The following is a 23,801-nucleotide window of genomic DNA, read 5'->3' as shown; positions in this document are numbered from 1 at the left end:
GAATGATACTTTAGGAAAAGAAAGGCTGGGGTAGTCCACAACGGAAAATATTTAAGTGTTTTCTAAAATTCACCAGCACTGCTTGTCTGCTATCTCTCCCTGGGAGATTAAAAAACTAGAGGGACTTCAGCAAGCCCTCCTCCTGATTATGAGGTATAATCATTCAGTGAGGAGCAGAAATAATACCATGTGGCCAATCACAATTTATCAACAAAGCTCAACATTTGTATAATGAGAATCAAATATTTACAGTGAAGTGTTCATGATCAATGCACAGAGTGTAAAAAATAATTCAAAGAGAGGGAACGAGTAAATTTGAACAACAAATGAATTTGAACAAACTGATCTCCTCATAGACAATCTGAAAGCCAAAAAGGGACTAAGGATCAGATTTTTGAAGGTATTTAGACACCTGAAGATGAAAGCAACTAGTGGGATTTTCAGAAGTGCCTAGGTATCTTTCGGTCCCTAAAATACTTTTAAAAAAATCTGACCCTGAGGCTTGGATTTCCAAGGAGGCTAAGGAATTAGCTACCCAATCCTCTTGAAATTCAACAAAAGCCGGGCACCTAACTCTCTTAGGTGCCTTTGAAAGTCCCAGTCTAATATCTACGGAGTGATTTGTTAATTGAAAATTATGCATTCGGTTGTATCCCCCAACTCCTAACCTGAAACAGAGCAGAGAAGATACTAAGTTGTCCTTGTAAATATTCAGCTCTTGAGCAAGCCTTTGGGGACTGTTGCTGATAGTAATAAAATAAAATCAGCAGGCTCACTACAAATGAATATATTGTAATTATGAACTCTGAATTTTGATTAAGTGTCTCATTTTAGCTTTCATTCCTTTTTTCCCTCCACATAATGTCTAATCAGAAAAGCCCAAAAATATATCCATAAGAGAGAAGAGAGAGACATTTTTACTGGAGCAGTCATTCAAAGTGTTAAATACCATCTTCTTTGTCTCCTAAATAGTGGCTTAAATGACTAAAATAGACTTGATTTTTAACTGCTTCAATATTCATTATAAAATAGACTGTGTAAAAGGAAGACACTGTGAGGCTAATAAGAGTTCTGAGCTGTAGTAGTATCTAGTATAAATTCATTAGCCATACTTTGAATTATTAAACAAAAATAGTAACAACACACTTCCAAGCAGTGAGGCTATATAGGGATCTCCCACACTCTTCCTCAGGTCCTGGAAGGAACAAAGTCTTTGGCCTTGTTTCACACAAAGCATCAAAGACAAAAGGGCAAACATGCTACCTGTTAGGAGAAACTGCTTGTACATTTTCTTCAGTGCCATAAATTGGCCACGAGTGATTCTAAAATCTGACATATTTATGCAAGGTGTCAAATGCAGAGCTAAAGTTTTAGTGTTTCCGGAGTAATCTTAAACCAGTGTTCTCTTTACTCATCTTCACAGGGGGGATTCCTGCCAATTGCATTCCAAGCAGTGGGAAGACTTGCTACAAGATGCTATTTACATGTCATGATAAAGGACATTGGAATCCTGTACAGTCATAAGATGGACAAGAACGCAAGACAAAGACAGGAGGAAAAAGAACAGAAAGTGTTAATGGCAGAACAACAATTTATCTCAGTGGAGCTTTAACTTGGCAAATTCTTTATAATCAGAAGGTTCTAGCAAGTTAGAAAAAGTGAGAAGAAAGGCACGTGGAAGGTGGCCTTGCTGGAGGTGGAGTTTGAGGTGCCAGCATTTTTAGTAAGGGGATCTGTGGATGTACCAAGCTATAAAATGCAGTACTTCAGGGAATGGCAATGACTGTTGCACAGGATGTGGAGAATTTGAATGCACCACCGTATTTGGAAGTATTCTACTTGCTCTGGAATTCCTGTAACTGCTTTAACTAGCTATGGCTCCTTTTAAATGACCTAAGATGAGGTTCAACTAACTAAGCTGATTCCCAATATTGTTATTGATTCTGTTTGTTAATCCAACTACTGAATGAATTTGTCTAAATTATAGTATAAGGAGACTAAACGTGGCTCCTTCTGAATTTGGAATTTGACCATGGTTTTAAACATCTCAGCAAATTGTAAGGACTTCCAAAAATCTGGGCTGTTAGATTTTGAAGACCAGTCTTGTATATGCTAAGTAATTTTGCCTACTAGCTCGAGATCTAATCTCCCTGCACTGTTTTCCTCTAAAAAAACAAGCACTTCTATGAATGGCACCACAGTGTTGAACAATGCTGACTGGCTTATGCTAGGAGGTCATTCTTAAAAGTATCATCTTCAAGGGGGGACAAAATTCCATGTCTGACTTCCATCTCCGATAACTCAGGCAGCTGGTTAGGTAACCATTCACCCCAAGGTCACAATTAACATCTAGCCCAGTCTGGCATTGGATGAAACTTGTTAGGACCTGCTAAGTGTTCATTGGCCTCTGTAAAATATGTTAGTGGTCTCAGACCAATTCCTAGGGGACTAGTGTTTACACTACAAAAACCACTAACTGGCAAGCTCTTTAACAGCAGCAGAAGACATGGCAGAGGATGAATGGGAAAGAGACAGAACCTCCATCCTGCCCAAATCCAATTAGAAGCTGAGACTTACTGGTGAAGCAGAGAAGGGGAAGCTTGCTTGTGCTGTACCTGCTTTGTGGATAAACAGTCTCCTTTTAAATTCACTTAAAAAAATAAAACCTACCTTACTGGTTTAGAATGTACCTGTCCTATCACCATGTTGGGATTTGTGAGGTAGCCATAAGCACCTACCAGGTTTGTGATTTTCATCTTGACTCATCTGTTAGCTCAGGCTGCCATTTAAATACTCAAAGGGGCCCCGTGCAATCAGCTGACAGAGCAAAATTAATCCAAGTCCAATTTTAAATGTGAATATACAATGAGCATTTTGCTCAGAAAGCCCTGCCATTAAGCATGTTGTATTACGATACACTTCACATTCCAAATAGTGAAAATACAAAATCTTTACGGTTACTGAGGAAACCCACAATCTATCATGTTTTATTGGTTGGAGAGGAAGAAGCAACTTGGCCAGATTCCTGGGGGAAAGATAGCCTGTCATATTTGCTGAGATTTATTTATGAAAAAGCACTCAGGATGATACTTTTTGTGCAACCTGCACTCTTCTGCTTTGAGCACCATTAGAGGATAGTGAATTTCAAGGATTCATTTGAAATTGAAGATGTGAACAGCAGAAAGGGGATTTTCTCTGCTGGGTTCATTGGCTTCTCCTCTTAGTTATTGAAAATTTCTTTATAATTATGATTGCATATTTTAACGTCATGCATCTGGTCCTCTCTCTCTCTCCCCATTTGTTTCCCTATTCCCGAGGTAATTACATTTTGACAAAAATTTATTGGGACATCTGTTTTTTGCTTCAGATCTCCAGGTCATTCTGCGACTGTAACAGCAGCAGAGCACAGCATGGCCATTCTTACCAAGGAGGCGGGTGCAGCAGCAGAACAATTGATGGCCAGATCAGGGGGGATCTCAGTATAGATCTGCCAATTGATTTAAGGTGGAAAGTGTCAGGACAAGGAAGGAGTCTTCAGCTAATGCCATTCTGCTATTGCTTCTGGTTCACTTCTAATAAACCAAACCACTATAAAAATGAGTAGTTCCAGCAAGCCAGCTCTCTCTGACTGTCAGGAAGTGCTGAATTAGTGCAGCAAAAAACAAGCAAGCCTGGCAGAGGTAGGGAAGTAGGAGGAATTTTTAATAGCCCAGTGGGCAGAATCCAGATTAAAGCTTTTTGCAGGTTGGCACACAAGATTAAAATAATTCACAGAGGAGATGGGGCTGTGTATCTAAACATGCGGCCCATATGTTTGAAACCACTGCCATCCAGACTGGCCTAAATTTAGAGAATCTGTGCTACAAGCTAGACTGGCTTATAATGCCCCATACAATGTCTGAGACTGAAGAAATACTTTGGTTAAAAAGGGTATGAGCAACTTACTACAAACACTACAACCTAATGAAGGCTTTAGGATTTTATTTCTCTTCAAAGATGTAATGCTTCCCCTATACTCAAGAGCAAAATATTTATTTTCAGTAAAGATGACCTTTTAATTCAAGTTAGAAAAGAAAGAAAGACCTATAAGAAAGAAAAAAGGTGCAATGTATCTGCCTCAGTCACTTTCTGCATCTAAACTCAAATACAAAATGGCAGCTGCCTCTGCACCAGGGCGGTGCAATGTACAGAAAACAGCAGGGCCACATTGCCTTTTGGTTACATAGCGACATGCAGCACAAGAGGCAAGATGCCAGTGGAGCCGTGTCACATATTGTGTTGGTAGAGAGAAATTTTATTAATAGCATGGACATGTAAGCAAAGCAAGCAACATAGTGGGACCTTTGCTTCTGTGTGATTCAAAAATTAAATTACTTAGACATGGCTTGTGGACAGTTGCAATTTTAAAGTTAGAGGACAGAAAAGAGCAGTGCCCACAGCATACTTGTGAATGGCCCTTCCTTACTGGTGCATCAGGCACGCTTGTTTAAATCACCTCCAGGGCACCCCTTCCTGCTGCACCATCTCCGTGTTAATTATAAAGCCATTCACATCACAATGAGCAGGTTAGCTTAGCCTTCTTTTTTTAGCAGATTTATTCCTCTTCCCAGTGTATTTATAGTCACATCTGTTTTAATGGTCTCCAGGTAGGCCCAAGCCTAGATGGGCATCTCTGGACAACTCCAGTATGCATCCAAGCAAAGCTGCCTGATTTTGAGAATTGAAATATGCCCCAATAAGGTTTACAGGTAATAATAGACATTATTTCATATCCATGAAAATGCACACAAGCACACACACCCTGAAGGTCTTGAGGCAGCAGCTGTATGCAGGGTGCATGGAGGAGTAAGCACAGGGCCCATTGCCAAAAGCTGTTCCATTCGTTCACCTAAACATTGACCTTGAAAAATTGCCCTTTATGAGATGTGATGAGGTGTGAATTCAATTTCCATCTTCACTCAGTTTCTGTCATTTTCTAAGCATACACTGCCAGCTGCACCAGCCCACATCAAGTGGGCCGGTGATGGGTGTGTAATATTCACAGCTGTCCTCTAGGGGTTAGTAGAAGAGACCCTGCAAACTCATCTCAGGGGTGGAGCTCATTTCAGTCTGAGATCAGATCACTGAGCTGAGATAGGCCCAGAATCAGTTGCATGACATCATCTATATAGCTTAAGGAGAGTAGACGGTGATTGTTGAGAGATGCTTATTTATTTATTCAATAAGGCTTTTATAAGACCCCAGCTTGATTCACTTTCCCTATTAAATTTGCTGGAGGTACAGACCTGATGACCCAAACCAGCCGTATTTAAACTCAATTTCAGTGCTCAGGCAAAAAATATCCCTTAATTTTCATTGTGTGAGTGGAATCAAGTGCAGACTATTTAACTTCATCAAACCTCTGACAACAGGCATTGATAAAGAGGATGGAAAGTATGTAGAACAAAGGGAGAGCCAAAATCCTACAGTTTATATGTCTATTAAATCCAGATGTTTTGCTGGCTGCTCAGATTTGATAACCATTAGAATGATAATGACCACTGTATAGTGGTAATTTTGTCTCATGGACCCATTCATATTTTTTGTGGTGTCATTCACACGGGCAAAATGTATAGTTCATTACAACACAAACACTTCTGTAAACGTTTAATGTGCGCTCTTTTTTATTGGCGCCTATATGTGGCTCCAGCTTAATGCATCTGTTTATGCCACATTTTCTATGGCAACATTTATCTGATGCAAACAAAAGGCATTTTGATTCTTGCATTAACAATAATTGAGTGAGGATTATGATTCAACAAGGGCTATTCAAACAGTCTGAGTGAATGCAATATTTTAGTTTAAGCCAATTAATAGAACAGCAAGGCTACCCCCTTAAGTGTTTAAAATTGCTCTGCCTGCACAGGTAACAATGTTTTTTAAATCCTTGGGATATTATTTGGAATGCAGTCAGTAAATGGAGAGAGCAGAAGGAAATACACATGCTGCTATTTTACATACAACAATTGTGCAATTGCACAATTCATTAAAGGTGACCTGCAACGTTATTTTTAAAGGGTTAATCCTATAATGATGCACTCAGTGTCCTAATAGCTATATTAAAAGAATATTCTGCACTTATGTTATTCTAAAGCTACCTTCTTTGGTATTTTAAGGGTCTCCTATAGTCACCCACTGGCTCCACGTCTGTTGTGAAGCCTGATAATTCATTATTCTTTGACATCCCAAGTCTGACTCAGAAGTGGTGGAGAATAGGGCTGCCCTCTAGAGACACTGAGAAGTAGAGGTTGTTTTTTTAAAATGAATTTATGGTGCAGTTTTGATTTTTTAAATTTAATATCTCAAATAAAACAAACAGAATCCAAGCTAGGGGCCATGTTTACAGAGGCAAAAAAATTAAAATGATGCTAAAAAGGCAACACCACAAAAATATCCAATTATTTATTTTGCATGAAAAGATTAAAATTGCATGATAGCAGAGCAGTTTATGGCTACAGGTAACTAAACACAGCACAGTAGGCAAGATCCTGGAGGGACACACAGTGCAGGTCAGGGGGTGTAAAGGTGGCATGCAGCTCACCTTTGCAGTTTCCAGATTCTGGGGCTGCTGCGGGTAGTCTTAGGGCTGCCCTAATGTATGCCACTTGTAAATGATTCCAAAGGACCAAAATCATAGACAGGAAACAGCACAGTGTCCTGCCCCCATCATCTTTCCTCTAGGCCAGCAGCTGGCAGTGGGACTATGTAGGAGCCTCTATGCCATTCTCCTTGCACTGGGATGATTCTTCTTGGGCTGGCTTGCTCAGATAGCACCAATGGTTCCAGACAAAGCAACTATGCATGCATGTGCACACATACACAGACAGAATCCGGCCGAGTAGATTTAGCCTTATTACTTTGTTTTGTGTTCCCTTCCATCCAGGGGTGCTGGAATAATTTGTATTGTGGAGGTGCTAAGAGCCATTGAACCAGTTCCCTGTTCTGTAGGTATGGTCTGAATGCCTTCTTCCTAGATAGCTTTACATCTGGCTGTATTAAAACACATTTTGTTTCCACGGGCCCAGTTTACCAAGCGGTCCAGATTGGTCTATGGGACTGCTTTGTCCTCATTATTGTTTACCACTCTCCCAGTCATTGTGTCATCTGCAAATGTTATTAGCGGTGAGTTTTATATTTACTTCCAGATCATTGAGCAAATGTTGAATAGCATTGGGCTTAGTCCCAATCCCTGCAGAACCCCACTAGAAACACCCCATTCAGTGGCTATTCCCAACTGACAGCTTCTTTTTTGAGATTTGTCAGTTAGCCAGCTCTTAATCCATTTAACACGTGCCTTATTGATATTGCACAGTGCTAAGTTTTTAATCTGAATGTCATGCATTACCAAGTCAAATGCCATACAAAAGTCTGTTACAGCTACACAGTTATCTTTATCAGCCAAATTTGTAATCTCAAAGAATGAGACCTATTTTCCTTAAAACCATGCTGACTGGCATAATATTCCTATCGTTTAATTGAATCCTGTATCAGCTGTTCCCATTGTTTTGCCTTGGATTGATTTCAGGGTAATTGGCCTATAGTCACCCAACATCCCATGCTAATCCTTTTTGAATATTGCCACATTAGCGCTCTTCCAGTCTTCTGAAATTTCCCCAGTATGCCAAGATTTATTCAAAATCAAAATCAGTGAGCAGGAACTCCTCAGCTAAAACTTTTAGAGCTCTTGGTTGCAAGTTATCCAGGCCTACTGATTGCAGAGGGGAGGCCCAGGGGACAAACAGAGGGCTGGAGAGTGAGCCTTCCCCACACTCACCGAACAGTGGCAGCTCCAACGGCTCCTGCGTCCCATGGGGTTGGGCTTGGCACCCTGCTCCAGGCATTACAACCTGGCATGTGGGGTTGCAGCACTGCTCAAGTCTGGCCTGCTCTCCCGCCCCCCCCCCCTTTACCTCCCCGCCATCATGACAGAGAGTTATAGGCCAAACCAGAGCAACACTGTGATCTAATGCACCAGGTAACAATGCCCAGAGTGGGGAGCCAGGCCCAGCCTTGTAATACAGGAGCCGCAAGACCCACCACTGTAGGGTGAGTCACACGCAGAAAAAAGATGCGGACAAGGCGGGGGGGGAGGGAAGTCACACTATCCATGACTTTTTCCTTCACTGTGACAAACCCGTAGCCCTAATCGGATTAATAATTTTACCATATCCATCTAGTAATGGGTCTATACCATTGCTAGAATTTCTTTTGTTCCTAATATACTTTAAAAGACTCCTTCTTATTGATTTTAGCCCAACCAGCCAGAGTTCCTGTTGTTTTTAGCATCCCTTCTCAATGTTCTGTACTTTATAACTTCTAATTTATATTGATTGCTCTCTATTTCCCACTTTTTACATTTGTTATATGTTGCATTTTTATTTTCAATAACTGCCTTCACTTTGGCTAAAAACCTGTTCTGGTTCAGTGGCAAAGTTTTTCTTTCTTGATTGTGAAATTGTGGCTTTGGGGTCATCTAATAAACTTTTCTTAAATGTTTTTAGGCTCTGAGGGGAGTCTGTAAACAAACATTGCTTTTTTAAAATGTAAAACTTCAATTTGTCTGTAAGTTAAGAAGAAGGAAACTCTATCAGAGACTCTTAATCTCCACTTGACAATCTCCTGTGATGCTTTGTGAAAGTGTCCAAATCAGGAAAAATAATCTTCCCTGCACAGTTGTGTTCAAGAAGATAAAGCTTCCTAGTGCAATGCAGCATTCTTTCAGTGACTGTAAAATTGGAAACCGTAACCAAATATCTTCTAATGTTTTGTGCTGGTTGAGTTAGTTGGTCTCAAGTAAATGAGATAAACCTGATCAGAGAAGTTAAATATCTAATATAATATTGTTTAAGTGCTTTAAGTACCAAAATTCACAACATATAAGGGGACTTAAGTTGTCATGGAGACTTACACAGGACCAGCTTTGGCCACACTCCAAAACATTTGACTACCAAGACACAGCAGATGAAGGGACACCCATTGGTGCCAACTCAGGATTACATAAAATACATTAGTTGAAAGAGAAGAGAAGAGATAACACTAGACTTGAGTGCAGAACCCTCCAGTTCTGTGAACGATTGTGATTTTCCAGATAGCCCACTCACCTGCATAACACAAATCCTTTTAAAATTAACAACATAGCTGTTGAATGGGTTTCATTTGTTCAGCTGACTCAGGCTGCTTTCTTGTTTCGGTCAGAGAGTGCCTGTGTTTTCTATTATTCATTCACACAGACACTTGGTCTAGCTAGGCATCTGTGAATCTAATTTGTGTTACTTATGGCTTTTATCAGGCTCTCCAGCTCCTCCTACTAACTTGCTGAAAATGGTGGTTTATAGTATAACTGAGAGACTGCCTTACTCCCAGCTTGGCTTTTGAAATCAGCTGGGAGTCTTCTGCTACAACAGACTTAGAGACCTGGTCTAATTCTGTTCTCGGCTATATTGGTGTAAATCAGGATGTCCATAGAAGTACAACCGAGTAACTAAGATCAAGCGCAATACATCATGTAATGTTTGTACATGTAACACATATGAATGTGCTGCAATACAGGAAGGGGACACTTTCATTTTCATTCACATGAGCCAGTACAAATTCATATTTTTAAAACCACTCTCCTTAAATTCCACACATCCCCACAGCAAAACCCACCTTTGAATGTAAAACTGAGCATAGTGCATGCAACACATTCCACGGGGACAGTTTAGTCAGCCAATTTAGAATCAAAAGACTTAGTCCAGCTCTCTGCTACGTGCTATGCTCTGCTGTGCATCTTGGAAAATTAGATTTTGCCTTGATCCAAGTTTGGAGACCTGTAATTAGGTCTTTTCCCAAGTATCGTGGCCTGACTAACTAGGCGAATTCCCATTACAGTAGAACAGTTGGTCTATAAACATAGACCACACTGGATAGAAAAGTCTTGATTTTATTGTGGTCTTCCAGATGTTACAATGTTGCTTTATGTTCAAATAGTCACAATTAATCAGTTTTCTCTGTGTGAAACGTCTTGCTTCTCTTTCATAAATACAGATTTCTTAGGTTCTTTAGAACAGCATTAATAAGAGTAATAATATTAATATTACAGGAGCACGTAGAGGCCCTAATTGGGAATCAGGATCCCATTGTGCTAGGCACTGTACATGGACATAAGAAAAAGAAGGTTCCTGCTCCAAAGAGCTTACCGTCTAGTTATTGACAAGAGACAAGAGGTGAACACAACAAACAGATAGTGGGAGCACAAGGTAATAGCGAGATGACCTCTCTCTTATGGACTCTTCAACATTCAAAACTACCCTTGCTGCCTGGCAGAGCAATCTGAGTTGCCCACTACTTGATCCAGGAGAAGGATCTCCATCTTATTCCCCAGTAGTTGGGAATTGATGATTGCATACAAAGGGCAAGCACTCAGCCATCCAATAAATTCTGTCAGAAAACTGCACAAATAAGCAATGTAACAGCACAGAACATTCAATATCAGCTTCCCAGGAATTTATAATAACAAAATCCAGCAAAAGTTAGGAGACAGTCTCAAAGATGGAGTAAACCAGGCAAGAGGAGGGAGAGTGTCTGTACTTCCACAACAGGATAGAAGGTGGGATCTTGACCCACAGTTTTTGACAAAGGGTCAAGAATGGAAAATCCCTGTAGTCAGGCTGGAAAGCTTAGCAATAAAAATAAAATAAAAATAAAAAACTGCAGATGTTTTCAGAGACCCACAATGACACCAAGATCTCTTTCTTGAGTGATAACAGCTAATTTAGATCCCATAATTTTGCATGTATAATTGGGATTTTGTTTTCCAATGTGCATTGCTTTGCACTTAACAACGTGGAATTTCATGTGTCATTTTGTTGCCCAGTCACCTAGTTTTGTGAGATCCCTTTGTAACACTGAGGTCTGGACTTAACTATCTTGAGCAATTTTGTATTGTCTGCAAGTTTTGCTACCTCATTATTCACCCCAGATCCTTTATGAATATGTTAAATAGCACAGGTCCCAGTACAGACACTTAGGGGACCCAGCTATTTACCTCTCTCCATTGTGAAGACTGACCATTTATTCTCACGTTTTGTTTCCAATCTTTAAAAAAAATTACTGATCCTTAATAAGGGATCTTCCCTCTTATCCCATGACTTCTTACTTTGCTTTAGAGCCTTTGATGTGAAAGGAGTTTGTCAAAGGCTTTCCGAAAGTCCAAGTGCACCGTATCAACTGGATCCCCTTGTCCACATTTGTCAACATCCTCAAAGAATTCTAATAGATTGGTGGGGCATGATTTCCTTTTACAAAAGCCATCTTGACTCTTTCCCAACAGATTGTGTTCATTTAGGTGTCTAATCATTCTGTTTCAACCAATTTGCCTATTACTAAAGTTAGGTTTGCTGGCCTATAATTGCCAGGATTACCTCTGGAGCCTTTTTTAAAAATTGGCATTACACTAAAATCCTCCAGTCATCTGTACAGAGGCTGATTTGAGCAACAGGTTTCATACCACAGTTAGTGCTTCTGCAAACTCATATCCGAGTTCCTTCAGAACTCTTGGGTGAATACCATCTGGTCCTGGTGTGTTCTTATTGTTTAATTTACAATTTGTTCCAAATTCTCCTCTATTCCTCAGAAAACAAAGAATGGCTCAGGCTCCCTCCCATCCTCTGCAGTGAAGACTGATACAAATAATTCATTTAGCTTCTCTGCAATGGCCTTGACTTCTTTTAGTGCTCCTTTAGCACCTTGATAGTCCAGTGGCCCCACTGATTATTGGGCAAGCTTCCTGTTTCTGATGTATTTAAAAAAATTGCTGTTAGCATAGGTGCCAACTCCATGGGTGCTCCAGCCCTTGGTCCGCTAGCGACCCTGCCAATCAACTCCTCCCCCTAACTCCCAGCACTTCCCACCCACTGTGAGCAGCTGTTCTGTGGCATGCAGGAGGCGCTGGGAGGTAGGGGGAGGAGTGGAGATAGGGCGCGCTCGAGAGAGGGGGTGGAACTGGGCAGAAAGAGGCAGGGTGGGGATGGAGTGGGGTTGGGAAGAGGTGGGGTGGGGACTTGGGAGAACGGGTGGGGCGAGGGCAGGAAGAGGCAGGGTGGGGGTGAGGGCTTGGGGGAAAGGCGTGGGTGGGGGCAGGGTCTATGGCGGAATGGGGTGTTGAGCACCCCCAGGGCCTAGAGGAAGCCGGCACCTGTGGCTGTTAGTTTTTGTATCTTTTGCTAGTTGCTCTTCAAATTCTCCTTTGGCTTACCTACTTGTGCTTTTACACTTGCCTGGCCAGAGTTTATGCTCCTTTCTATTTTCCTTAGTACGATTTGACTGCCAGTTTACAGGATGCCTTTTTGTCTCTAGCCACCTCTTTTACTTTGTTGTTTAGCCATGATGGAATTTTTATTTTATTTTATTGTTTTGGGTCCCCTTACTTTTTTTTTTATTTGGGGGGTACATTTAGTTTAAGCCACTATTCTGGTGTTTTAAATAGTTTCCATGCAGTTTGCAGACATTTCACTCTTGTGACTGTTCCTTTAAATTTCCATTTAAGTAGCTTCCTCACTGAAGTCAAATTCTACAGTGGTCGGTTTTTCTGATATTTCCCTCTTACAAGAATGTTAAATTTAATTATATTACGGTCACTATTACTGAGTGGTTCAGCTACATTCACCTCTTGGACCAGATCCTGTGCTCCACTTAGGACTGAATCAAGAATTGCCTCTCCCCTTATGGGTTACAGGACTAGCTGCTCCAAGAAGCGGTCATTAATAGTGTCTACAAATTTTATCTCTGCATCCCATCCTGAGGTGACATGTACGCAGTCAACATGGAGATAGTTGAAGTCTCCCATTATTATTGGGTTTTCAGTTTTTGTAGCCTCTCTAGTCTCCCTGAGCATTTCACAATCACTATCACCATCCTAGTCAGCTGTTCAGTAGCATATGCCTACTGCTATACTCTTATTACTCAAGTATGGAATTTCTATCCATAGAAATTCTGCGGAACAGTCTGATTCATTTAAGATTTTTACTATATTTGACCCTCTGCTTTGTTTCATGTATAGTCCCACTCTCCCACCAGCGCAACCTACTCTGTCATTCCTATCTATTTTGTACCATGGTACTACTGTGTGCCATTGATTGTCATTGTTCCACCAAGTCTGTGAGATGCCTATTATATCAGTATCCTCATTTAACACCAGCCTTTATTCAAGTTCACCCACTTTAGTATTGAGACTTCTAGCATTTGTATACAACCATTTATAAAATTTGTCAATATTTAGTTGTCTGCCTTCATGTGATGAAACTGAATGGAACTTTTTCAATTGACTTTCTCTTCAGTTCCTAACTATACTTTATCAGCTTCTATCCTCTCCTCTTTACCAGGATATATATTAACCCCTTTAATAAATCCTCACCTAAGGGATGTCTCTGTCTGAACTGTGTGCTCCTCTGCACCTGTGAGCTTTCCCCCAGACCTTATTTTAAAAACACCTCTTTTTAATTTTACATACCAGCAATCTGGTTCTGTTTTAGTTTAGGTGGAGCCCAACCTTCCTTTATAGGGTCTTCCTTTCCCATAAGGTTCCCCAGTTCCTAAAAAAACTAAATCCCTCCTCCCAACTCCATTGTCTCATCCATGCATTAAGATCCTTGCAGTTCTGCCTGTCTAACTGGCCCTGCATGTGAACTGGAAGCATTTCAGAAAATGCCACCATAGAGGTTCTGGACTTTAATCTCTTACCTAGCAGCCTAAATTTCACCTCCTCCCAGCACAGGGAGAGAGGAACAAGAGAAAAAAAAACAACCTTTCTTCACCTGGGACCAGGCAAGCTCCCCCTGCACCCTGTCACAGTAACCTAGAGTGGGAGGTTCCTGTGTTAAAGAAATGATCTGAAATTACACTCCTCCGGCCGAATGACACTCCTCCAGATTCCATTCAAGAAATGCAGCTTCAGCAATAAAATACAATCCAAAGTTGTACATTTGCTAATCATGGAGCCTATAATCTCTGGTCCTAAAACAGGAGTCTTTTATGTTTGCTTTGGAGGATAGAGATGAATGTTTGTGCTTTCAAATGCTAAGGGAATGACATCACTGGAAACCATATCCTTATATTTATTCCAAGTGCAGGCTGGGACTTCTGCTTAATCAAAGACAGGTTGCAGGAAGTGAGATGTTAATAAGGACTCTACATATTTCAGTAACAGCTAAGCAGGATCTCACTGGGAGCCAGTTCAAATGGGTGAAATGTTAATTCCCTGTAGGAGATCCTGTCTTTCAGGGCAGCTGGGATTATGGAGGAAATGTTCTCAGTTCCTGGAGTGGATTGCTGTAGCTAGCTGATGCCTGCACATCTCCTAGCAAATTAGCGCTCCCAAAAAATCTCCAATCCTGCTCACTCTAGCTGAAAAATTTGAGGCACAGCACAACTCCTAATAAAATCAAGAGACTTCCAGGGAAAGGAAGTTGATCTCTAAATTGGCATAATGATAAAAATGTCCTTCATAAAGGTCCAAGGTTCTACTGCTGTTTGGACTAAGTTTATAATCATAGTTTATATTACAGCAGCAGTTAGAGCTCACAACAAAGATCTCACTATTCTGAGCATTGAGAGAAAGTCCCTGTCCCAAAAAATTTACCATCTAAATAGACAAGCCATACAAGGAAGTATTATCTCTATTTTACAGATGGGGAACTGAGGCACAGAAAAAGCAAGTGGCACATTTCAAGTGCTCAGCACCCAGCAGCTCCTGTTATGACATGTATGGCCAGGTTTTGGGATGTTCTGGGAGCTCTTTGGAAAATTTGGGCCCAGTTACGGATGCTGAACCATTCTGAAAATTCTGGCCTATGTGATTTGTCCAAAGTCACACAGGAAGTCTTTGGCTGAGACAGGAATGAGCTCCAGGTCTTCAGAGTCCCAGTCCAACACCACAAGAGCATCCTGATATTTTCTCTGCAATCATTACTCTGCTGTGAAAGAAAAGGTAAGGTACTGAAGCCATGGCCGATAAGACTAGTTAAACCAAAAGCAAAAAAAAGTGTTCTTTTTTGTCAGAACAGAGAGAGGGCTTTTCAAGTACAGAAAGGAATAAAGTTGGTCAGGAATTTTCTGTCAAAATGTTTTTTCAACAGAAAATGTGGTTATGCAGGTCCCCACTAGATGAGCTTTCACTTTGCATCATGAGAGTGCAGTGACCACAATGCATCAAGGGGGATGTGGTCTGGTTAGGAGCCAGCCCATAGAGGAAAATGAGGGTGGGTGGTGGGGTAGGGCATACACTACAACTCTGAACTACATACTGAACTACAGCTCTCATGATGGACCACAACAGCCCAGGCAGGCACAATTTGATATCGAACCAACCCAAAACAGAATGTATCAATTTGGTTTGACAAACCAAACTAAATGTTTTGACATTTCTGAATCAAAAATTTCTGAAACTTCATTCAGTTAAACGTTTTGATATTTTGATTCTGTCTCCTGATTGGGGTGAAAAGAAATGTCAAAACATCAGAATTTAATACAGGATGGAAATTCCAGTTTTTGACCAGCTGTAATTCAGAGTTGTTCATGTTATTCCATTTCTCAATTTTCCAAGCAGACAGTGAAAATGGTATTAGATTTGAGCAGTGTTTCTGTTTATGAATATACATTAATCATCACTGGAGACTGAGTTGAACCTATTACATTTTGAATTTAAACAACAACTTCCAGCAGCTGAACTTGGTGTTGTTTTCAGTGAATGCTAGCACTCATGTTAGTATTCAGTGAACGTTCATGTTTGTGATTATGGGACAGCCCATGCTGCTCATAGTTAAGGTTGCAGCAGGGTTTCTATTTAAAGTTGTTTTCTCAACCTCTCTATAATGCATATGGTGTAGTTAGAATGCTTAAAAGCTGGCATGCCGGGTCAGGGGCCAGGGTAGTGTTTATGATGCAAATTTGGAGTCATTTAGCCAACGGGTTCCTGAGACACAGTTCCCCACATGCATACACAACCTGTTTTTAATATTTCAGTTTTCTTATAGCGTGTGTGTGTGTGTGTGTGTGTGTGTGTGTGTGTGTGTGTGTGTGTGTGTGTGTGTGTGTGTGTGTGTGTGTGTGTGTGTGTGTGTGTGTGTGTGTGTGTGTGTGTGTAGGAGGGACAGAGAGGAGGGAATGATGGACACAGAACTGATATCACTGAGATTCCTCCCATTATGCTGTCCAGCCAACATCAAAAATAATATAAAAACACTAAGAAGTTATTAGATCTTAGTTTTGGTTCTGCGGAGTGAGCCCAGCACAGACCACGAGCCATCCCTTGTTTGTAGCCATGATGTACAGATTCTGCAGCTGAGCTGGTGACCTCATATCTAACAAAACTGCTGCTTCTGATTCCCCTCCTCAACCTGTTTCTCCTAACCTGAGACCACTTCAGCTCTATTTGGGAGGCAATGCTGAGAGCTGTAGGGCTCTCAATAATGCAGCTCCAGTTGCCTGAGGAGTTGGGCTGGCACATGGACTACTAAGACAACTTCAAGATCTACAAAATGATTCGGAGAGAGAGATGTGTCCCTGAAGTTGCCTCAGGCTCCAATCCAGCTCCTCAGATAGCTGGTGCTGCTGCAACAATCCCTACCACATGTCCCATTCCACCCCTAGTCTCCAGAAATGCCTTCCCAACCAGGATCCCCACCCCCATTACTACTCTGCAAACCTTCAGCTGGCAAGCCAGCTGAGCCCTGTAACCTCAGCCCACCCCACGTCCTCCACATGGTAAATTTCTCCCCACAGATACTCCATGAAGACATGCCACCTCACATATGCTGTCCCTCAATTCCAGAATGATCCTGAGGTACACAGCAGCCAGCGGAGACATTCATCAGGAGAACAGTAGCTACCAGCCCTATTCCAGCTGCTGCCCCCCATCACCACACACACCACATAAAAACTTCTTGCTCTCTGTCCTGAGGAGAAGGGCAACTCAGAGGTCTTCAACCCTGAGTGGCCCTCCCAGCCCCATACCTCCCTACACCTCCCCAGTTCAAACAAAACCTCCCTAGCATCCCCCACTGTTTCTCGCAACATCCCCCAACTCTCCCCAGCTCTTCTCCCCCATTCCACTGTCCCATGAGGACTTGCCTGTGAAGTCTTGTGCCCTCCCCAGGCTTCTGCCTTCCATTTGGCCCTGCTCCATGAAGTGCTGACGTACTAGGGCAGAACAGTGGTGTCTCTCTTTGGCTAGCTGCTGCCTGCTTGTGGAGTCCACCGCCGTGAGGCAACCCCTTCTGATGGTAGGAGGAGATCTCTTTTCTGCAGTGACACTGCAATTTTGGTCCCCGCCCCCCACTCCCAACCCAGACAGTCTGAGTGGCCTGCTGAGGTGAGTGAGGGGGTGGGGGTGAAGTCCAAGCCCTGCCACCTGGGCCAGAAGCCCAGTTTATTTTGAAGGAACCCCTGAAACCTGCTTGCAGCCCTCCTCCCCCCACCCAGAGGCCCTGGACCCCTGGTTGAGAACCAATGCCCTGGAGAGGTGTTTGTTTGGGTGGAGTCAGCATTGGAGGGGAAAAGAGGTCCAAGAAGTGTGGGAAAATTGAGTGGGTTGAACCAATGCAGGAGGGGATATCCAGGGAGCAAAGTACCCTTGGGGAGTGAAGAACATAGCTGGGGGGAGGTATGTGTGCAATGATATGGGGGCAATAGCCTTGTTTACCCATATTCCACACACCCCACCCCACCCCTGGGCTCTTGTCTGTCAGAGCTAGTAAACTCAGACATGCCTTTGAGAAGGATCCCTTATTCGTCCAAAAGACTGTCAATTAGTTACATTTTCATAAACCAAGTTTTTTGACTGGAGCTTTAGTGAAAAACCAGGCTTCAAAATATATAGTTTGTCAACAGTCACTTTCGAGTTCACCTTCCTTCATTCCTACAGGGAACATAAGTAGGGATAGGAGGGAGACATGATGACTACTAGCCCCCACTAGTATTCCCCCAGCTGCTTTCACAGGCCAAGGCACTAAAGCAGGGGTTGGCAAACTTTTTGGCCTGAGGGCCACATCTGGATGGGGAAATTGCATGCAGAGCCATGAATGTAGGGCTGGGGCAGGGGGTTGGGGTGCGGGGTGCAGTGTGCAGGAAGTGGCTCAGGGCAGGGGGTTGGGGTGCGGGGTGCACAAGGGGGCTCAGGGCAGAGTGTTGGGGTTCAGGAGGGGGCTCAGGGCAGGGGGTTGGGGTTCAGGAGGGGGCTCAGGGAAGGGGTGCAGGGAGGGTGAGGGGGCTCAGGGCAGGGGGTTGGGGTTCAGGCTCCAGCCTGATGCCACTTACCTGGAGTGGCTCCAGGGTGGCAGCGGTGCGCAGCGGGGTTAGGCAGACTCCCTGGCCCCACGCCGCTCCCAGAAGCGACCAGCACCACATTCCTGCAGCCCTTGGGGGGAGGGAGGGAGCAGAGGACTCTGTGCCTGCCTCACCTGTGGGTACCTCCCCTGAAGCTCCCATTGGCCGGGAACGGGGAACTCCAGCCAATGGGAGCTTTGGGTGTGGAACCCACAAGTGAGGGCAGCACACGGAGCCCTCTGCCTGCCCCCCACTCCCCAGGTGCCATGGTGCCATCCGCTTCCGGGAGCAGCGCAGGGCCCACAGCGCCACAGGGGTGGCAATCCCATGGGCCGGCAATCCCTGAGGGCTGGATCTGGCCTGTAGGCTGTAGTTTGCCCACCCCTGCACTAAAGGAACCAGGCCTCAGACCCCAACTATCTGAGTTTGCATATTAAGCCATGTTTTCAAGTTGAACCACAGGCAGATAGAACTGGGAATCCCCACTTCTGCCACTCGGAGAAGGGATCCCAGCTTCCTCTCTGGGAGGGATCGTCCCCTGCCACCACCCAGGGGCGGCTCCAGGCCCCGGCACGCCAAGTGCGTGTTTGGGGCGGCATGCTGCGGGGTCGCTCTGCGGGTCGCCGGGAGGGCAGCAGGCAGGCAGCCTTCGGCGGCATGCCTGCGGAGGGTCCGTTGGTCCCGCGGCTCTGGTAGATCTCCCGCAGGCGTGCCTGCGGAGTGTCCGCTGGTCCCGCGGTTCCACCGAAGCCGTGGGACCAGCGGACCCTCCGCGTCCACCGGAGCCGTGGGACCAGTGACCGGCAGAGCGCCCCCCACGGCATGTCGCGTGCTTGGGGCGACGAAATGTCTAGAGCCGCCCCTGCCACCACCACTGAGTATTTATATTGACTGGAAAAAAAACCTACATACTCATTCTAGACTATTATTCTTACTTCCCCGGGGTAGCTTTACTAGAAGATACTACAGCTAAACAGGAGATTGTGCATATCAAATCTATTTTGGTTAGACATAGTGTACCTGCCATACAACTGACAACAAGCCTCAGTTTAGTGGGCATGAGTTTAAGCAGCTTGAAGTGAAATTTGGGTGTAGACATATAACTGCTAGTTCCTATTATCCACAATCCAAAAGCAGCTACTGAAAAAGATTGTAGAGTCAGACTCTTATCCATATTTAGCACTGTTGAATTACAGGATGGCATAATTGAAACATGGATTGTCACCTGCAGCTATTTTAACAGAAAACTGAGATATAGAATGCCTGTAATGATAAAAGGTATCAGAGGAACTGTAGAATTGCAAGTGGATAAAGAGACAAATAAAGCTAGAAAAAGAAAAAAGCAATATGATTTGGGGTCCTTGGAACTGCCACCACTTCATGAACATGACTTGGGGAACATCTATATTGGAAATCAATGGTCATAAACAGCAGTGGTGTCATATGAGGTTACCCTATGGTCTCATGAGATTATCACACCAAAGCATATACACTGAGGAGGAGTAGGCAACACCTTCTTCAGCTTCCAGAAGGAAGGGAGATAACAGGCACTGAGCTGGCCTGAGAAGCTCTCAACAAGGTAACCATCCCAACAGGTTAAGACAAACAATCCTCAAAACATACCACCAAAACAAACAGACTTACCTCCTTCTGACAACAGTAGTGCTGATATATTTCCAGGGATTTCCTCAAGTGGAAGGCACCTCAGAGATTAATTAAACATAGTAAATTTAGTGAGTTTGGTTTAGTAGAGTGGCTGGCTGCTGGAAGGCTGGGGCTAGCCAATCTTGATTACAGAATGAACCACACCTGGGAGAGATTAGGGTGTTACTGCCCTATAAAGACCAGCAGGAGGCTGCAATAAAGGCACAGAGGGAGAATATTGAGATGGCAGAAGGAGCATCAACAAAGTGTTATGAGAGAGTTCAGATGGGGGGGGAATGCAAGGGGTTTCAATGTCTCAATTCAATTCCTAAACCCAAAGGATTATCTTTAAAAAAATGAAAGGTGCAAAGGGATGTAAACTGTGTCTGTATGGAGAACAAATAGATCTGGTTAAAACAGGGGTCCCAAAACTTTTTACCTCATGGCCCCTTTACCTCTGTCCATGCACCCCACAGAACTGGTAGTGGGGCCATGACTCCAGGAGGAGGGGGACACGGACAGGGGTAGGGAGGCTGAGGCTGAGGCCACAGCTGGGGAGACCCATGGCCAGGGGCCAAGTCCTACATCTGTGGCTGGGTGCAGGGCGGGCAGACAGGGCCCTGGGTGCAGGGCAAGCAGCCGCAGCCAGCAGCTGTGACCCCAGGGCTCGCAGCCAGGACTAAGAGAAGAGCTGGGCTATGCTCCTGCCCCGCTCCTTGCTGTTTGAGTTAAAATGTGGATGCAGGAATTGAAAGACAAGGAAAAGCTAAAGGAAGTCAAAACTTTTAGTCATGAGAAAATTAGTTACGAATGGAAAGTCACATATCCAAATGTGGATTTAGATTCATTTTATAAACTTAAGGGTGAAAAGGAGACAATAGGTATTAAAATGAAGTATACCAATATATAGATGAAAAGTGGAGTCATTTTTTCCAAATGCATACAGATGGCTCCAAAAGAGAAAAAAATCAGGAAGAGTGTGGACACCATATTGTATACCAAAATTAGGAATTAATACATCCAAAAGAATATCTGATTTTGTAGCTGTCATGACAGCTGAACTAGTAGCAATGATGCCAGCGTCAAACTGGATCTGGGATGTATGCCCAGCAGTGGTGATAATTTTTTCAGACTTTCAGACTCAAATATCAGGCCTTATGGCAATAAAAAAGGGTATATCCATATGCAGAAGTAATTTAATCAATGAAATTGTATTTCTAATAATAATTAGTACCGATGGGGATACATGTAGCATTAGCCTGGATCCCAGCGCATATTGGGACAAAATGGTGGACAAAGCAGCTAAAAACCTTGTAAGAAATGGAGGGATTGACATGGATATACCCTTGAGTAAACAGGAATGCAAAATCATATTACAGAAAAATTTAAAAGAGCAAAGGCAAAAAATGAGCTGTCAAAAAAAAAAGGTAGGAGATTTTTTGAATTGTGCCCTAGAGTTGAGGATAATGATAAACTTCAGGGTCAGGATAGGAAAAATAAAGTGATTTTGTTTAGAGTACTAATTGGTCATTGTGGTTTAAACAAAAATCTTTTCTGAGTAAACAAACACAAAGATGGACTCTGCATGATGTAAGGTAGAAGAAACACCTTTGATAAAGTAAAGGGAAAGTTTTTTGGATAATTTAAATGGCTTAATGTAACAAAAATACATTATGTTATTTAGTAAAAATATTGGGGAGATGGGGTAGTGTTAGAAAAGAGTTGTTACATTAATTTTGTATAAGATCTTCAGAAATATGCATGGAGACGCACACCTTTGTGCAGGAAATTAATACATGAAAGACACAGGCCAGAATGAGAGAATATAACCACTACCACTGGTGGCCACTATAGACTCTACAGTCAAGTGTGCTTCACCATGAAACAGAAAAATAAGAAAAGAAACAAAGGGGAGAAATTCAGGAAATAGCAGAAAAACTGTAGCGTGTGTGGCTCCTTCAGGGAAGACGCTGAGACCAAGGAAGTTCTGTGGGGAAGCCCTGATGGAGTTAGGGCCTAGAAGTTTGGGGGCCTAGAGGTCATCCTAGAAGGCTAGGCTCCAGCTAGGAAAAGCTGGGAGGATGGGCTGTGAGAATGGACTGGGAGGGGGAAAAAAGAACTTTGGGCCAGAAAGAGACGGTTCAAAGGGGGAAAGCAACCCCTGGCAGTGAGGGGAAATGCTCAATAAGCAGCCACCCTGCTCCGATTGGTTATAAGCTTTTGGAATTGTGTGTTTATATAAATATTGAGCGTTATTACATTTTGGCTGGGAAAGGATGATGCAGGATTGAAAACTTGTGCCTTTAAGTTGTTCAGCTTCTCAGCCAAGAAGTCTTGGGGAGGGGAACTGCGGAAGTTATGCAGAGGAATTGCATCACTGAATAAAGAGGATCTCTTTCAAGCACCTTGGGCCCTGAGTGATTCCAGATCACCACACAGAGGACTTGGCGAATCAGGCAGGGCTTCTGACAGCTAGGGGGAGATAGAACCAGGCAATGACACACTGGGCCTGTTGATTTTCCCCTGGTTCAACAAAGAAGAGCTCCACCTACTGCAAAACAAGGGTTGCTCAATTCAAGACAGGGCTGCCAGGCTCTGCATCACCCTAGTTTGATACCCCCAGTCTGCAAAGTTCTTGTACCTTGTAATAGGATGACACACCTGGAGTTGGGCTCTCCTCACAGGCTGCAAAGCCAGTGCTTTAACTGCCTCCACTCTCCTAGCCATCCCTTCAGTCCCACCCCACCTTTTAAAGAACAAAGGAAATTCACTTACAAAGAACGCTGTTCAGATTGCTGCTGAACACTGGACTTCATAACCCAAACAAAAATGCCCAGGTAGGGTATCCCCACCGATCCCCCAAAAGAATGTCATTGTTACAAGAACACACACAAGGAAGGGGACAGGAGACCGAGGCCTCTGTGCAAGTGACCTTATCTCCACCTTAACTACACTTTTGTAAGTACAGTGGAAACAATGGCCTAAAGAAACACATAAAACAAGGCAGGCCCACTGAAAGTAACTCTGTCCGGACTTGCAGCATACCTACTGTTCTCAGCTTCTGACTTCTCCTGAACAGAGCGTGCTTGTCATGCTGGAATGTTCAAACGTGTGACGCTATGGTAACGTGTTCCGTGTTCAGAAGACCCTACGCAAAGACTATTCAACTGTCACTTACAGCCTATTTTAACTAAGAACCCCTATTTTACCTTTTACTCGGGTAAAAGATTGGTACATTAAAACACTTCCATACATCGTCCCCATTAAAGTGTGAGGCTTGTTGACAAACTTACAAGTTCATGTCCATTACTCTGTATCTACAATGAAGATTCTGTGAAATTGTACAGGGCCATATTTTTAAAAGAAGGTGAGAGGACCATGCATACATTGTATTGGAAACTGTATGCATACTGTTGCGTACATGTACAATCAGTTACTATGACTGTGTGCACAGGAAACCAATTGGAGTGCGCACTCTGAATAATTTCCTGCACAAAGGTGTGCATCTCAATGCATATTTCTGAAGATCTGATACAAAATTAATGCATGAGCTGATAATAAATTCATTGGTCATGTTCGTCTGTAATGCTCTGTCCGCTAAAGACCACAGAAACACAAGGGAGTATGATTGAAGACTCTTGAGTAGTCTCACAGCATGGCTGTAGTTTATCACTATTATAGTACATTTGTCCACTATTGTACACTGCTTTGAGATCCTTAGCTGAAAATTGCTGTACATGCTCAAATACTATTACTGACTATCCTATTGTAAAAAAATATGAATGCAGAAACCAACTGAGATATTACAAACATACACA

The 23,801-nt window shown here is 43.1% G+C and overlaps 2 long non-coding RNA genes across 3 annotated transcripts in view; one reads left to right on the top strand and one right to left on the bottom strand.

The window, feature by feature from the left end:
- The window catches only part of LOC123372479, a 103,528-nt gene extending 83,401 nt beyond the window's left edge, over positions 1-20,127 (bottom strand). The window contains exon 1 of the long non-coding RNA XR_006580309.1: positions 19,984-20,127. This is a non-coding gene — a long non-coding RNA (uncharacterized LOC123372479). The remainder of the gene's footprint in view (positions 1-19,983) is intronic.
- The window catches only part of LOC123372480, a 45,127-nt gene continuing 29,381 nt past the window's right edge, over positions 8,056-23,801 (top strand). For both annotated transcript variants that reach the window (XR_006580310.1, XR_006580311.1), the window contains exons 1-2: positions 8,056-8,085; positions 14,705-15,004. This is a non-coding gene — a long non-coding RNA (uncharacterized LOC123372480). The remainder of the gene's footprint in view (positions 8,086-14,704; positions 15,005-23,801) is intronic.

This window comes from Mauremys mutica, chromosome 6 (assembly GCF_020497125.1).
Source record: "Mauremys mutica isolate MM-2020 ecotype Southern chromosome 6, ASM2049712v1, whole genome shotgun sequence".
In the NCBI taxonomy this organism is placed as follows: domain Eukaryota; kingdom Metazoa; phylum Chordata; order Testudines; family Geoemydidae; genus Mauremys; species Mauremys mutica.
Note: the sequence above shows the minus strand (reverse complement) of the source record. Positions and strands in the feature narration are given on the sequence as shown.